At 37.9% G+C, this 15,538-nt stretch overlaps 1 protein-coding gene across 4 annotated transcripts in view; it reads left to right on the forward strand.

The window, feature by feature from the left end:
- NDST4 (N-deacetylase and N-sulfotransferase 4) overlaps positions 1-15,538 on the forward strand; it is a 155,897-nt gene that overhangs the window by 77,922 nt on the left and 62,437 nt on the right. The gene's annotated exons all lie outside the window — the stretch shown is intronic.

Genomic DNA, 15,538 nt, shown 5'->3' on the forward strand with positions numbered 1-15,538 from the left:
TTCTGCAATAATTTGAGTGTTGAATACCGCTGAAGTGCCTTGTCTAGATACATCACACAAAGCATTTTAGACTTCAACTCTTGTATTTTTTTTTGTTTCAGTAAAGCCTGCTCTTTCATTCACAATTTCAGCACTGATGTAGTGAAAAAACACGATTCCTTTGCCGTCAGCAAAACATTTATTTTTCTCCTTGGCAGCCTGGAGGACTGTCTGTCTGTCTGAGCACCTTACCTGAATTATAATAGACTTGGGGTTCTCTCATCTTACAGGTTTCCTACTGATGATATCGTAAGCCTTGAGTGCTTGATACAGTCTTGCCAGAAGACAAATTCTGGGGACTAATTTTCTAGTTTGTTCATTTTGTTAGTTTAGAAAATTACATTCCTTCCATGTGTCCCACACATTACCTTTATCGTGCAGTCTAAGAAATATTTTCCTAAACATTTCAAAAAACTCACTTTGTGTTCTCCTCTCCCAGTGAACAGACTGGTTTTTCTGCAGTGCAATTTAATATTATTTGTCAAAGGACCACAGAATTATTAAAAATCTGGGTGTCTGTTGTTTTTTTTCAAGTAAAAATTTAATATTTCACAAAGAAAGAAAACAAATTAAAAATCTAGAGAAAAATAATCCTTCATTTTTTCAGCTTTTAATCAACTCTAAGACCTAGATAGATCTTACGCTTCAAAAGACAAACAATTCTGAATTTAAAACAACAAACAAACCAACCAACACAGAATAATACCTTTTAAAATACAGAAAGGGCAGACGTTTTTTTTGAGTTGTTGGTCTAGTGCAATATCTAATGCTCACAGCCTGTGTCTAGCATTACTGCCTTGTGACATACTCTTTTTATCTACACTTCTGCTGATTTTCTGGGTTTACACTGATTTCCTGAATACCTCCACGAAAATAATTCTGAAGTCATAAGATGTGTTGTACTGGAATATATTTTAAAAATGTATGTGGTTATCTATATTTTATTTGGCTTCATTTAATTTCATTTAACTCCATTTCATAGCATTTAGGGAATTTGTAGGAGCCAAAAAGCACGTCTGCTTTATATCAACCTCTCAAGTCACCTACATTAACCTGTGTTTTAAAACTATGCATATTACTTTAAAAGGTGCACTAACAATTGTTCCTGTATAGCAAAATAACACTCTAAGAAATGATGGAATACCTTTCAAGAAAGGCTAGCCAACACAGACTTAAAGAGCAGTCATAATTATTGCCTTAAAAGCATTTGATGCAGCAAAAAGCATGTTACCATGAATGCCATATATATATATTGCAGTTACTTTAGTGGCAGTGTTACTTAAACTTTAAATGTGTTTTTGTCATCCGAATGGGAGCAGAAGAAATGACATTTAGAGCAAAAGCTCAGTTTAGTATCATTAGCATTATACAAATAATTTGAAAACAACAATGTTCAGTAAAAGAGTGAAGGGATGGGATGGAAGGATGGACAAACAGGTGAGAGAATAGAGAAAATCTCAAAGAGAAAATGAGAACTTTGAAACTAAAAATATTTAGCAATAACTAACTGGTCATTTTCTGACCACTTCTGTATCATAACATGGTATGAAAACAATTCTTCATCTATGCCTGGTTTCAAATTCTTAGGTAAGTATATATGTGTGTATATATATATATATATATATATATATATATGCACATATGCATACACCCACACAAATTAAATTTGTGGTCTTTTTCTGGTCTACGAATGTGGTCATAGGCCCCTTAAATTAATACTTTTACTTCTAATGCTGTAAGTCTCCACCTGTCCTCTTATCATACAGACAGAAGAGTGTAAGTGCTTTTAGATAAAAGATACCAAATTACAAAAGGCAGAATAAGAGACTAGCAAGAGCTGCACCTCTGAAGTCCAAAATTAAATTCTAGTAAGTGGAGACTTAATTATAACTCCTGAAGATATAGATCACATGCCAGCATGTGGAACTTCAAAACTGATAAGTCATAAGCAGATTCTGATAGCAGATAATAGGATAACCTTCAAACTAAATCTTCAGCTTCCTTTCAGAAAAAAAATGCCAGTGGTCAAAATTTAGGATACGAGCACTGCTTTCAGTGAGCTGCATCTATGAGAAGGCTGAGGCTTTCTCCAAAGGGCTGGACACTTTTCATAAGGGTTTCCTTTTCCTCTGGACATATGCAGAGTCCAAATAATTTCACAGAGACATGAGAACAAATGACCTGCTGGCTCCATTGTTCAACATGAGTCATGCATAGCCTGGAATCGTTAGAGTGAATCATATATTGCTTTCAGCAGAGTTTGTTGGAGAATAGTGCTTTGCATACAAATACATCGATTCATCTGGAAAAATTCACTTTGCAAGAAACCATTTCAGTTAGGAAATTTCATGAGGTCCATGTGTAGCTACTTTAGAAATAAACAAAAAATGAGCAATTTCACTGAACATTTGAAATAGTGACAATTTGGTATAGCTGTTTCACTGCTGAAGGGGATTTCTGTGCAACAGACAGTTTATTGTTTTTATTTGTTTTTTTGCAATGATCATAAGCATACACACATGCACAAATACTCAAATGTAATGAAAAATTCATCCTGCATTTTATGTTTATGTCACCAAATATTCTGTGTCCATGTGGTTTGGCCAAGCTAAAGAAGAGAAAGTCTTGCAAAGCATTCAGGGTTTGGCATGAAAGTATGAGCTATGATAAAACACTATGTGATGTGTTGTGATTTTCCATCAGATGCAGACTAGCTAGACCTGAGTGTCAGTTTTTGATCCATAAGCATTGGCGTGGCAACTCTCAGGCATCAAATTTCGTCTCTCAGTCTCTCTCTTTGTATCAGAACCTGGGGCAATGCAGTATCACTAGGGTTTTCAAAGGATGATGGTAAGAAGCTGCCGACGGTTTACTCTTCAGCTGCACATCTCCTGAATAAGGCTAATGCCTGTCTGCACCACATCGGCAGTACTGAACGGTGATCCATTCATCTCTATGCTCAGGTGCACAGTATGGTTTCAGCTGAATCTAGTCCTTTTTTTTTTTTTTTTTTTTGTCATTACCAAGATATACAGCAGGATGTACCAGAAATAGGTAGAAGATTGCCTTATTCTCCATCACCATGGCCAATGCCACAGGCACCTGGCACTGCCTGTGACTGTGCTAAGAGTGCAGACCAGTGCTCACAGCCCTAAATATAAAGCTCTTTTTCATGTGCCTCATTTGCTTTCATATTTCAATTGGGAATATTCCTACCAAGATTCAGGCCAGTGCTTATGTTATGTGGGGCTACAGATTTGCAGTACTCATGAAACTTTGTCCATGCACACAAGAAGTCATAACCTGGTGAAAATGCACTGTAGTGCTGGGAAGTTCCTGAAAAATCTTCCCCTTCCACAGCCCTCAGAGCCTCCATGCTTAGGAGTTTTGTACGATCATTTTGTTTCTTTGCTGTGTGATGCATGCATGCCTGGAAGGACCTGCTGGGGGCTGGATGTTAACACGTCTCAGAAGCAAACCCCCACTTTGATGTACAGGGCACCTCTGACTCCCTTTGTAGAGATCACTGTTTGTTGCATGGCTACTTTGAATCCCATCAGAGAGAGATTCTCATTTCTTTCATGTGGTTTTGCTGCCAGGGCAGATTACTCATTCGCCAGGTCTGGAGAGCTCCTGTTTTTATTTACTGCTGCACACATGCTAGAAGCAACAAGATTCTTCATCAAATCCCCCTGCTTCTTTATTGCCAGCCTATTCTCAGTTCAGTAGTAGGATGCCAATATCAGTTTTAACTTACCCTTCTTTTTCATTTTCTGGCCTTTATGTCTTATCCATACATTTATTAGTGCTGCTATCTACATGTCTCTTTTACAGCACCCGCTCCAAATGCACAGCGGTACCCTTCTGAAGTGATGCAGATGCATGTAGCATAGCTCTGTATCCAACTGTAATCATTTTCTGCAAGCAGCAAACACAATTACTGCAGCAATACAGACGGTGAGATGAATAAAACTCCTGGCCCAAATGCATGAAGCAATACTTTTCCAGAGATTTGCTTCCATATAAGAAGTAAAACTTAAAAATAAAAAAGTAAAGTTAAAAGTAAAGTTATTTGAGGTCTACTATCCATACAGCAGCAGCATCCAAAGAGGGTGGCAGCCTTTTCTTCTGGAAACATTGTCCTAATGAACTAATAGTTTCTTCATACATTTAGTCTTCTTGCTGTGCCAGAATACACGCAGTCCTAAATCAAGGTTTCTAAGTGTTTATGAGATTTATCAGCATATGATCTTACAGTATAAATGCCTTGTCAGATATTAAAATCATATTTCTTTCACATTCTTACTTTTTCTATTGAATATGACATTGTAAAAGAACCTCACTAGTTCTACAACATTTAGATAAAAATGATTTTTTCATTGCTATTAATACATTTATTCAAAAAAAAAATACAAAAGAATTTTTTGGTCTCATGGGGGATTTATTAAATCACTAAATAGCCTTACATATGGTATTATAAGGTGCCATTTCATGTGGACAAAAAGTCCTAGACTTATAGTGGATATATTAAATATGACAAGTGATAATTTAAATAGTTACAATGTTTTATACAGAATATTTTATAAAGGTTAAGACTTTCTCTCAAGAAACGCCAGGATGAAAAGAGAACAAAATATTTTTAACTTTTTTTTTCTTTAACTTAATTGAACTTCGTTTTCAAAATTAACAAGAAAATGAAACAATTTTCTCAAAACCAATATATCAGTAAAACACTCCAGATTTTCCTGAACAGTTATTTTGTTCACTAGGACTTGAATTATTGCAAACACACTGCATGGATTAACGTTTTCTGTTCTAACACTCCAGCATTTATCATTGATTATTATGGCATACAATAAAGGGTTCTTTCCCTTCCAGTTAAGGTTGGCACAGAAAGACAACCAAGGCAATGTGGTGTCCTTCCCACCTGGGAGCTTCTTTAACAGAGTGATGTTGCTTCTTCAGAAGCTGCAGTTTTTCTTACCCAGGTCTGCTGTTCAAGTCCAAGGAGCACCCAAGAGTTGTTCTGTGGATGTGTTTGGCCAGTTCAGTTTGGGAAGGAAAGCAGTATCAAGAAACTGAAATTCTTGAAGTTGAGAGGAACTTTTAGTCTTTTTGTTGATGCGATTTTTGTGAGACAGGATCTTCTGAATCCAGAAGTCCTTTAAAAATATAAAAATCTTCTTTTGGTTTAATTAGCAGTAAGATTTACCACAAACTAGCAAAGGTTGGAATATTCTGTGCATTGCTGTGGTCACCAAATTCGAGTGACAAGGGCATTAACCCACCTCTGGCTCATTTTAGGTTTAAAGATTAGAATTTTAGTTTTCCTTCTTTCCAATTTGATTACCCATTTATTCTTGGACTAAATGGGTGAAAAATCCTTCTGAAACTGTTGAGTGGCAAAGCAGAGGAAAACTAAGTTTTTATTCTTGTTACTTGTCTGTTTGAACTTCACCAGTGAAATGGCTTCCCATGGCAAAATATTGATTATTAAATGCAGAACGTTCCACAGGAATGTGATTTAAACAAAACAGCATTCTGCAAACTCATCCGCTCTGGCAGGCTGAAGGGAAAGTGGACAGTTTGAAGAATATTTTAAAAAATAAATAAATAATCCAAAAGATCATAATTAAATGTAGCTTTGGAATTGCTGTTCTTCCAGAAATTAAAAAATGAAAATAATCCACACCCTGTTGAGAGACCTTTTTTAATATGAGAATATCCCAGAAGATGGGTATTTCAGTTTTGTACTGCCCTCTTCATTTTATGTAAAAGCCAGAATTATTACTCTTTTACATAACATATTAAATGCAAAATGTCAACATTTAGGCAATTTTAAAAAGTTGTGTCAATATTATAGTTGAATTGCACTGATTGAATCAGATTGAATCAAAGTCATAGGCTTCAAGGACATATGTTTTCAACCCCAAAATATCAGACCTTCAAGTATGGGTTATATAAAGAATGTTTGAATTCACATTTTTGACAGCATACAGTATTTGCTTGCCTTCCCTGAAACTCTTGAAATATTGGCTCTTAAAACTGTCAGTGATTCTTGAAAGCACAAGTGCTTTTTTGGTTGAGGTCCAATTGTTTTAGAAGGGTAAATCTCAGTATAATTTTCCATTCCCTGGGTTTTTTAAACTCTGCAGAGGTCTGTAGGTCTGAACATTTCCCTGCTCATTAATAGTGTAGACATAAAGCTAGGCTTGGGATCATTTTAGTTAACAGAAATTTTGATATTGATACCAATATCAAGAGAGTTTGGCCTCAAACCTCTTCTGTGCAGAAGCAGCTCTGGCCACGATCCCAGGGCATGGAGGGGCCGGGTGGTCCCAGCTGGCCACCCCAGGGGTGCCCGAGTGCTCCACTCACGCCCTCTCCGCTAGCTGTAAGCAAGCGTCAAATAGCTCTACATCCAGAAGACAAGCCAGACGTACTGCCTCTGCCTGGTTTATTGCTGTGAATGTACAAGGATGAGAGAAATGCAGGAATCACAGATGAAAAAGGGGCTGTAGGATCATAAGGGGAGCAGGTTTTACCAGGGGAAAAGCAGCCTGGTAAAGAAAAGAAGAATATGGGAGAGAGGCTCAAGGGATGAGGATCAAAGCAGACCCTGGATCAGGGCTTCCTGTAGCATAGAATCCCTAGGGGAGACTGAAGATCTCCTTTGTAATAATCTTCACTGTAGATTTGTCAACAAATTATCACAAATATTTGGAAATGAATGGACTATGCATGAATCAATAAGAACTAATCTATATTTATCTATAATTAATATAGATTAAATACTCTATACAATTATTAATTTGGGATGTTTAATGAAGCTCCAGACATATGTGGTACTGAAGCTATACTCTACATGGTTAATAATAAAAGCAGATTTCTTTTTTCAAAAATAGGTTAGCCGCAGAATGTGAATTCTTTAATATAAAAGCTCTGCATGTGTCTTCCTAGTAACATAGCCCAAGATTTATGTGTATCATAAACAAATATGTCTGTGGTATTATAAAGTGTAATTCCACTGTATTTGTTATTAGGAAAGGGAATAAGGTTTCCCATATGCTTTCACTATTATTTCTCTTCTAACTGGGAACATGGTGCCAGTACATTATCAGGAAATAAAAGCTACCCATCACTGTTGTAAATATCATGAGGTAGGTTGTTACGGAGCTGGTCTGTTAGACTGGAGGGGCTTTACTCTCCACCTTCAGGCAGCAGGTCCATTTCTAAGCTGAGGAATAAGAGGCAAAGCCTTGGACTAGTGACACGTTGTGATTTGGTTTACCTAATATAAGGCAACATTTTGAGTCGACGATACACACATTGACTTCACAAATGTAATAAGATGCTGGAGGGAAGTTTAGAAATTTCCAGAGATCTTGGCTGAGTCGAGGTTGTAAAATTACCTACACACAAGCTACCCTTTTTCTCTTCTTCCGAGATGTTCCTAAAGGGTAAAGAGAAAATTCCCTTTTGCTCCCTTGTGTGTTGATAAGTTGATATTATACGCCACACTAAGCCATAGGGGAAAAAAAAAGAAACTGTCCTTTAGAAAGGGGAAGTTTATTTACTGTTTTACTGTTACTGTTATGGTTTACGTTTGCGGGGAGTGGGCACAGCCAACAAGCCCTGTATGTTGCAGAGGGCATTCCTTCAAAGTCAAATAAAAGTCAATCTGTGACATAAGGGTACAAGAGGACAGTGCAGTGCTGTTTTGAAACACCCTTTAGTGCTCAGCAGGCTGGAGTAAATCACTTGAAACCATTTAAGTGGATAAATGTGTTGGGGAACATTTGGGCTGAATCATGTACTTTCATAACTACTTGTCCTTTCTTTCCTCTACTGTTGTATTGGACAATATTCTGTGCAATGCCAGTGTCAAGCTTGTGAACATGAAAAAGCTACAGCTCACCATGATATATACAGACACTAATGCACACAAAAAGGCTAGAAAAGTCTCAGCCTTCTAATTAATTAAAACCAATCTTCTAATACTTTTCTGCCATTAAGCTGATGACAAAACAGCCAATACTCCTTACATAGATATAGTCTGGTTTTACTGATTTCACTGACTGTTTGCTGGACCTATGGCCTCAAAAAGCAAAGGCTTTGTCATGCTGAGCACCAGGAGAGGAGAAAGGGGGCAAAGAAGGGGAAGTGTAGAGCCCATAGAAGAGCTTAGAATAAGGAAGATATTACACAATGGAAAAATACCACCTATCTTTCAGCTATTTCTCATCTCACAGTTGTAAATCGTTTCAGTAGTTGAAAGTACACTTTGTCAAACAATCCCATTTGGGTAGCAGAGCATTAGCCAAATGAAACCTATCAGAACAATCCAGTATTTATGATTTTTAAGCAGCTATTCCCATATAAAATAAAATTATGGCACTCCCCCACAGCTAGGAGAGTAATAGAACCTCTCCAGAAATGAGTGGAAATTTAGTGTTAACACCTATAATTAAAAGGTATATACTTTACTGAACATATTTTTCTCAGTTTAACAAACCTAAGTTGCATGGATTCATATTTTACGTTGCAAGTAGCTATACAGTTTTCAATGCGAATATTTAGAGAGAAAAGTGCTACCTATAATGACTAAGATTAAAAGCAACAAGATTTAAAAGGTAACTGGCTCAGTAATGCCACTTTCATCCTACCGCCTAAGTGCATGAGAATGGCTTTGAAATAGGAATATTTTAAAACAAAAGACAAACAAACAAAAACCCTGTCCTTTCTGTGTATCTTTTGTTTTCTGAAATAATACTTACTATGCAAGTACTTAATATTCTGGTGAGCTTTCTTCACTGTTCCTAAGTGTTAGAAACTTATTCACCATGAAGACTGACAGCTGATGTTCTCACTTATGTGAAAATAGAAATATATATATATATATAGTAAGACTTATGAAAGGATAACAAACTCTAGCAACTGAGATGTTCACTATATTATCATTGTCATCAGACATTATTATGCTTGGAAGACATACTCTCCTTCTAGAGTATGGTCTGAATCTTTCACCAAAAATTATGACCTGTGGAAGAATATATATAACATGGGAATAAGTTCCCTTGCAAATGAAAAGTTGGGGAAAACAATAAGAAATTCAAAATTATTTTCCAATTCAAATATAGACCTCTTCCACAGCCAAGAAAACATATAGTAAAAGACATCAATAAACAACCTCTGATTAAAACATGCTTGCTAGAAATGTTTGCTCTTCCTTCCAAATAATTCACTTTGTGTACTTACGGCATAGCACGCTATTCTTCCTGTGTAATTTAGCAAAGCAAGGGCTGAAGAGCTCAAACAGAGAACAAGCATACCTTTCTAACAGGAAATATTTCAAAAATGCACAATGCTTGGGGAAATCCAATGCATTCCAACAGCAAAAAAGGTTGCTTGTCAGAAGCAGATTTAGGAGCCCTGGGGATAAATCATCCCTGTCAAGAATGATTTAGCAGTACCTAGAAAGGGATGAGCTCCATCAGACACTAGGAAATTCATCCAAATCCTCTTCTGCTCTCAGGTGGCTGAAATTCCCTGCCAGACCTACCCACCAACAGCCGCTGCCCTTGCTCAGGGTCACCTTCAGAGCCCCGTAAGCCAGACGGGATCTGTCCCTAGCTCAGGGAGCTTGGGATGGGCCAGCTTGCCACGAGCACCTACATGAGGTTAAACTGGGAAGGCCAGGGGGGCTGCTGGGATAATTTGGTGTGACGTCCTAAGTATCACAGGGCATAGGATCTCATCCAGGAGCTTGGGTATCCAACTTCATCTGCAAAAACCACCGGAAACCTGGACCTGTCTGCTGTCCCTGGATCTGCCTTTGGTTTTGCAGCCAGAGGGAAGGGCTTGCTGTTAGCAGAAGATTCCTTCCTCAGGGGTCACTAGAAGTGCTAAGAAAATTCTTCATACTCTGAGACAATTACCTGATACCACTTGAATTTCTCAATAAAATGAGGCTTTTTTCCAAATCTCCAATCAAGTCTGATCTGAAAAAGGGCAGTAGTACTTGAGTTTTTGCTCTGGGTACGATTTTTCTCCTTTTGGAAATGGCGTGATAATACTTTTTAACTATACATCTATGACCTGATGCATTTACTCTGGCTATTAGTTTATAGAGATTTGTTCTCCATTTTACCTAAAATTACTTGCTTTTATGATGAAGTAACCTACTGGAACCTCTGAAATGGCTCATTTCAAATTTGTCAGCCTCATTTGATGATCTGGCTTGATTTTATTGGAGAACATATTGCCCTTTGATGTAACCATTTGAGAGAAGTGAGTAGAATAACATTACCAGAATGTGAGAGGAAAAAAAGAAGATTAGCAAACTTATGATGGGCATTGCCATTTTGCATTGAATCTTTCAGCTTCCTTTGCTGGACAACCTACTGTGCTGTCTTCAAGTACTGGGAAAGATAATAAAGCAAAGTTAAGCTGGAGGATTTTATGGATTGGAGGGGTTTTGAAGCCATCTTCAAAGACAAAACAGGCTTAATTTCCCTCTACTCTAAGTTTGAAACCTGTAGGACATGGAGCGGGCAGCAAGAGTCTGACTTCTGGTTAAACAAATGACTGTGGTTTAAAGCAAAAACATTTGCCATGCAATTCCCTTTCCATTTTACAGAAACTTCCAGTTCCTGTTAAGAAACACAATCAAACACTGAAGTGAGCTCCCTTGATAATGCAAGATAGCATCATGAAGAAGGCAGAAGGGTCAAAAAAGTTAAGCTCTGCTAGAGAAGTAGGAAACATCTCAGAAGTATTAAGAAGCAACACTTAATCCTTGTGATTCTTAAAGCACATCCTTGCCTGTCAAGATTTTGTGAACTGCATTTCTCAGAATGACCAATGAAAGCACAGAAGTCTCCACAGCCCAGCCAGGGAAGGCTGGTTGAGAGGAATTTCCTAATGAGCCTTCTTTTTGTTAGATAATAAAGAAAATGTGGCATTAACACAGATTTATGTGAGCCTACTCCATTGCAGGGAGTCCGGTTCTAGCACAGCTACATTTTCTACATGCTGCATCCAGATGTTTAACTCCAAACCACTGAAGATAAAAGGGGACCTATAAAACTAGCATGATGATTAACTCTAATATGGGTTTCCTTAAAATAGAAGCTTTACTAGATCATTGGAAGAAAATGCAAAGGAGACTGTGTGGTACATGGATTTCACTTGTATCTCTGTCAAGAAATATTGCAAAATGTTTAGATACTACTTCCCCAATTTTAAGGCATTATTTCCTTTGTCCAAAAAGAATACCAGAAAACAATATTATCACTTTGCTGAAATATATGGTCTTACTTACAGTACAAGCAAGTATGACTTCTACATGTTCAGGTTCCATCTTCCTCTCCCCAAGAACAGCACAGTGAAATAGATGGACAAGGCTAGATTGGAAAGGGACAATGACTGCCATCTGTCGTCTTGCTCCCACCTATCTCCAAAGCTTCTGGGACCACCTCTGTGTTTATGGAGTCCACAGGGACTTCGGCATTTGTAGCTGCTGGCAAAAGTGCTGTGCCTGCCCGGCAGCTGCTCTGTGCTAAAATTGGTGCTCTTCAATATCCTATTGATTTAGACTCCCTGGTTTCTGATTTTTAGAGAGTGGGGTGGCAATGGAAAGGCTTGCAAAGGGGAAAAGATAGGAAGTGAGGGACACAGCTGGTGTATAGGTGCGAGAAGCAATGTGAAAGGACAGAGGAGCAAGTGGACAATTTGAAATTCCAGTTACCTACTTCAGAAGAGGTTATAGGGAAAAACAGCAACGAATGATGAGAAAGGCAATGAAATTGAAAAGTTCTGCATGCTGAGAATATGATTTTATAAATATCTTGTCACAGACAAAAGGTGCCCAAGAGAGCCATGATTCTGCTCCGTCCTTCTACATTTGGATATTTTGGACATTGCCATTTTTTACCACTGACAGCAGGAACAGAAAAATTAGTAGCTGCTGTGGTTTCCTTGTTACCCCTCCCAGACAGAAAGTTTTAGAAGCCTTGATTTAAACATATGAAGGCACCCCCTTGGAAGCCACTGATTATATCCATCATCACACAAACACACCCATTCTGAAAACTGAAGGACAGACCTGAATTTTGAATATATCACCTATGTTCCAATCTCTCTTATGACTGAATGTGTGTTAAAAATAATAATTCCACCACAAAGCATCTACATCAGTTTGGTTTTAAGCAGTAAATTTAAAGTATAAATTTGAGATAGGAGGTGGGAGTTCAGAATTTAGAGATAAATGTCCGTGATGAGAATTTGAAGGAATTTTTATTTTTACGACAAGGTTACCCCAGAAAATGATTTCCAATGGCAGTAAAAGAGCAAAAAAACACTCTGATTAAACCTCAGTACATCCAAATCCATAAATTAAAGAAGACAAATAAGGTGGCCTCCATTATTCCAGCTCTTAAATATTTTAAAACCAAGTGCCCACCAACAAGTTTTTGTTGTTGTTGTTGGTTTTGGTTGGGTTTTGTGTTGTTTTTGTTTTTGTTTTTTAATAAAGAAGCAATTCTGAACAACCAAGAAACAAGTGAAAGCTAACATAGAATTAAAAGTAAATGTAGTTGTTAATGTTACTTACCCATTATTATGTATTTGTATTGTGACAAAGATGGAGAGACTTTGGTTGTTGTTGTTGTTTTGGTTTGTTTTTTTGGCATGGCCTAACCATTACTTGAGATGAAATTGTAAATAACAATCTCTGTGTTTTGCTGTTAGTGATGTGTGGCACAATGACTGACACTGATACAGTTTGCTGCAATACAGATCACTGAACATGAATATTTTATTAACATACTATTTTAATTTTGATGTTGTCCCTTAAAGCTTTGAGATGGTTTCCCGTTCAATTTTTTTTTTTTTTTTTTGTGATCAATCAAAGCTAGATGGTAGATCCATCCACAAGACATGCAGACCCTTATGGCCGAGGGAAAAGGAACCAGCAGAGAAAGCCGCACACTCAGCCTATCCTTCTGACTACCGCATCTCATCTAAGAGCTGCCTTTACTGACTCTGCTTGGGGACAACCACACTATTGCAGCTGAAAAGATTAAAAAAAGAGTTATAATGGAGAAAGCAGTCGTTTTGCTGTATTTTACGGTGTGGCCTGCATCAACAGGAGGAGGTAATGTTGATGGATGTCACACAGATTCACCAGTTTCTTCAAAAAAAAAAAAAAAGAGCTATTGCTACAGCCATTAAATTCTGGTTCAAATGATAAACAAGCAGTTGCAATGTTGCTAGTGTTGATATTGCTGTCACATTACAAACACAGCAGAAGGGCCATGCCCTAGCAAGACAATTGTACCTGGCTGTTCAGAAATACCTACCACAGTTTTCCTTTTAATGGGCAGGTGGCCTGGGAGAGGATAGGAGAGCTATATAAATTAAAGTAAGCATTCCTATCGTGCTGTTTGTTTTAGAAACTGAGTCAAAAATCCTTCATCTACAGCTGGCAGATTACCTTCTCCTGATTCCAAGCCTGAACGGCCTTCCTCCAAGAGATTTCTTTTGATGAAATTGCTTAAGCTTTTGAAAAATTAGAACTGATAAGAAATAAGCTCTCAAGCCCTGTACTGCACAGCTGAAAGTGCCACAGGCTATTGCATGCAACCTGCAAGGAGGGATCTTTGTCTGCAGCAGGGCTATTGCCATGAGGCTGCCCCATCCCTATGACCACAGGGAATACCCACTCTTGGTTTGGGCACAGGCTGGATTTTCTCCTTCTAAGATTTGTCAGCAGGCCTGATTAGTATTGCTAAAAAGTCCTTCAGCATCAGTAATGATTTATGTTAGAAACCCTCAGTGATTTCCCAAATGGTCTGTAAATCTTTTCTGCAGATAACACCGACACAGGACAGTAATCACTGGCAATAGGTAATGCCTGCAGCCATGCCCTGCTCCTACAGCACCTGCAGCTGGTCCCCATGCCTAATCCCTTCGATCTTCCTCAACCAGGTCCTGCTGGAGAGCTAGAAGGAACTGCATTAACTCACCAATATGATCCTGGTTAAAATAAACCCCACTTTTCATTAATGCTCTTCATTTTGAATTGACACTTCCATGGCATCATCGTTTCTAGAGCACCTAACCAAAAGCTGCTTTCTGAATTCTCAAGCAATGTTATTAGGCAGATAGCCACAAGTAGCTGGTCAATTTGGTGCAATATCACCCCATTCATCTCATTCAGCTGAAACTAGCCGAACCTTTACTGGAACAGATGCAGTCCTCTGTGCTGAATGAAATGCAATTAGACTCCTGATTGTTTTCTGACTTTGGGACAGAGTAATGAAATAGTAGCAGAAGCAGATCAAATTGGGCATTGCACTCAAAAAGGAAAAATAAATTCTTCTGTTTGCAATAAACATATTACATATAAGTGCAAAATATGACTTTTTTCTTGCTTCAAATAAACCCACATATCCTCCCAGACCTCACACTAAGACAGCTACTCAAGGGAAATGCTGAACAGACTCAAGTAATAGCTCTATAATAAAAAATAGATCTGCAGACAGAGCTGGCTGTGTTCAGCATCATCAGAGCCCTTCCTATTAATTATTTATATAGCACTATAGATTAGCATAGTATTTCACAGAAATAAATATGAATAAAAAAGAAAGAAGTCCCATCTCACTAACACAGGGCAATGGCTGAAGCTTGGCTCACCTTGTTAGGAGTGGTGAGTGGTCTTCACCAGGTAGTTGGAATTACATAATTTGTATGTCACATTATATAAAAAATGTCATAAAAGAAAAGAAAGTCTTGGAGGAAATGGGAAAGGAAAGGAAAGACAGTCTGAGTCTTGGAGGAAATGGGAAAGGAAAGGAAAGACAGTCTGTGAGGGTTGAGAGTTGCCCATTGATCCAGGCCTGGTTAACATCTGTTCAAATCAGTTTTGGCACAGGGTAAATAGTATGAGTGATTTTAAAATCCCAGTAAGGATTTGACTAACTTTAACCCGTATACTCGTTTTAAGATCTGACAAGTCAATAATGTAAATTCTTTATAATCTCTACACTATAGCATTAATGAATTTTCTATTAAAATTCTGTTAAAAACCTGTGAAGTGGGCTGAAATCCTCAGCACACAAAAATCAATGAACACTTTACTGGGATTATAAATGCATCACTGTGTTGTGTTTTAATATTGTCCCCTTTACAGCAGAAATTTGTGCTTCAGACCAAAAAGATAAAATTGAAGAACCCAGAATCCTGCTCTTGCACTGATGCTGTCAGTGAAGTTAGGCTGCTCATCACCTCTTTTAAATTCAGTTTTTCTATCAGAAAAATAGTGACTAGCTACTTCCACTAGCCTTATGATGGTTACTGGGATTTACAATTTCATAGTAGTGCTATGAAGATTGCATTGGCTTTGAAGATTGCCAAGACTACCTCGGGCACTGTCAGATGTTTTCTTAGCATAGATTTCAGGGAGGAAACAAGAGCAGGAAGAGGCAATCAAACATCC

The sequence above is a fragment of the Cygnus olor genome, chromosome 4 (assembly GCF_009769625.2).
Source record: "Cygnus olor isolate bCygOlo1 chromosome 4, bCygOlo1.pri.v2, whole genome shotgun sequence".
Taxonomy (NCBI): Eukaryota; Metazoa; Chordata; class Aves; order Anseriformes; family Anatidae; genus Cygnus; species Cygnus olor.